Genomic DNA, 2,475 nt, shown 5'->3' on the forward strand with positions numbered 1-2,475 from the left:
CGCAAACCCTTTCACTACGTTAAGGTATCCACTCAACAATCAGCCACCCGTTGAGATACTACCGTAAGAGATATTACCAAACAATTTTCCGATCAAGGGGTTAAATGCAAAGTAATTGTTCAGTGGCTACATTCCTCTTGGTGAGGGTAAAAGAGACTCTTTAGTTATGGTAAGCAGACCTTCAAAGAGGAGGACACTCCAAATCCTAATCATAGTTCTTTAGTCTTAGGTAGTGCCATAGCCTCGGCACCATGGCCTTCCACTGTCTTGGATCAGAACTCTCTTGCCTTAGGGTACACACGGTCACGCTGTTCTATCTTATATCTCTTCCCCTTTTTTCCTCTTTAAGTTTTTTATAGTTTAGAAATGAAAGATCTAATTCAATGTTGTGACTGTTCTTAAATTATTTTCTTTTTATTGTTCGTTTCTTCTCTTGCAGTTTATTTATTTTCCTAATTCCTTTTCACACTTGGCTATTTTTCTGTTTTGGAGCCCCTGGGCCTATAGCATCTTGCTTTCCCAATTAGGGTATAGCTTCTTTTGTAATGATATATACACACACACACACACACACATATATATATATATATATATATATATTGTACAAAAATAAATATAATTTATTTTTCTATATAAATTTTTTTTTTCTAATTTCTCACGCAGTTTTGTGTGGACTTGAGTGGGGTAAATTTTTGTTATATGTTCTGAGTGCATGACTGTTTTTTGTAAAATGTCTTTACAGGCTTTTTGGAATGTAATTTTAAATTAATTTGCATAATGGCCTTATCTGTTGTTGGGTGGTCTTAAGGACCAAGACAAGCAATAATTCTCGGGAACTAATCTTTGTTTTGGGTTTCCGAGCTAACGTGTGACACGACGGAGAAATGATCGTCAGTGAATTCTGCTACTTCAACGGAGAGTGTAGCTTAAGGGGTTCACTCTCGCTTTTCACTTTTGGACACCGTGGGTACTGAGCTGCTATGAAGAGCGCTAAACAGACTTGTTGAGTGGAAGACATTTACTACAAATGGATCCTGTCGACGTTTGTGCTTTCATTTTGAAAATGGCTCTTTGCTAAATACAGGCTCACTCTCTCTCTCCCCCATCTCTGGACTTTGCATCTGGCACGGAGCGCCCAACGTGATATAAAATCCTTCACTTAAGCCATACATGCTTCGCCCTTTAGCTAAGGTAAGGCCATTAGTGTCTTTTAGTTGAGGTTTTCAGAAGTCCTGACGTGACCTAAAATAACAATAAAATAACTCTGTAAGGACAAGTTACGTAAAACTTTTCATGTATTATGCATCCGTAATAGTTTTGTTACTTTATTTTTTCTCGTACAGTTCTGCGAGTGCTAGTGTTACAGTTGGACTGTATCGATCAGTCTTAGCCCATTATACGGATGGTGTTGTTTTCCGCTGGTAGGTTATTAATTAGTTACTGATATATTATGTCGATATTATTTATTTGAGAATATTTGACATTGTTGGTCTACGTGTAATTAGTTCCCTTTCCTTTTTGTTCATTGTAGGTGTGGTAGGCTTACCTGGGTACAGTAACGACCGGTAATTGTAACCTGACCAATTTATCCTCGATTGGTAATTAAGAATTTTTATGTATTGCCCGTATATTAAGCGATATAGTTTCATATTAACGTTTGTGCCTTCAGTGGTAATTTTTGTTTATAATGTAATTGTCTGAACTTGCAGGTTATGATGCAGAGTCGATAGCCGATAACAGAAAGGTCATTGAAACTAAAGAGGATATTGTTAATTCAATAGGATTGTTCGTACTATATACTTTTTTATTAAAATACTGAATTGAGTTTTTTGTATTTTATTTTTTACCTCCATGTTTCCACCACCTTAAAATATATATGTTGTGTTATCGATTTCGTTTTCTGTATATATATATATATATATATATATCTATTTATTTATATATATATATATATATATATTTATGTATGTATATAGACACACACACACACACACACATATAATATATATATATATATTTATGTATGTATATAGACACACACACACACACACATATATATATATATATATATACACACATATATATATATATGTATATATCTATCTATCTATCTATCTATATATAAATATATATATATATATTTAAAGGTATCTATATATGGTATATATGTGTAAACTATAGTTACATACACACACATACATATACATATATATATATATATATATATAAGTATATTTATACATACATTATATATATTTTATATATAAATATATTTATATATATATATATATATATTTATGTATATACATATATATATATATATTATATAAATATATTTATATATATATATATATATAGATATATATATATATATATATTTATGTATATATATATATATATATATGTGTGTGTATATATATACACACATGTGTATGTGTGTCCCATGTTGGCATATAATGAGACATCGGAACATGG

The 2,475-nt window shown here is 31.3% G+C and overlaps 1 long non-coding RNA gene across 1 annotated transcript; it reads left to right on the forward strand.

Annotated features, from left to right (window-relative positions):
* The first annotated feature begins 862 nt into the window (after window positions 1-862).
* Window positions 863-1,825, forward strand: LOC137656001 (uncharacterized). The gene is made up of 2 exons (XR_011046902.1): window positions 863-1,191; window positions 1,344-1,825. It is a non-coding gene; the product is annotated as an uncharacterized lncRNA (long non-coding RNA).
* Window positions 1,826-2,475: the final 650 nt, after the last annotated feature.

This window comes from Palaemon carinicauda, chromosome 17 (assembly GCF_036898095.1).
Source record: "Palaemon carinicauda isolate YSFRI2023 chromosome 17, ASM3689809v2, whole genome shotgun sequence".
Classification (NCBI taxonomy): Eukaryota; Metazoa; Arthropoda; class Malacostraca; order Decapoda; family Palaemonidae; genus Palaemon; species Palaemon carinicauda.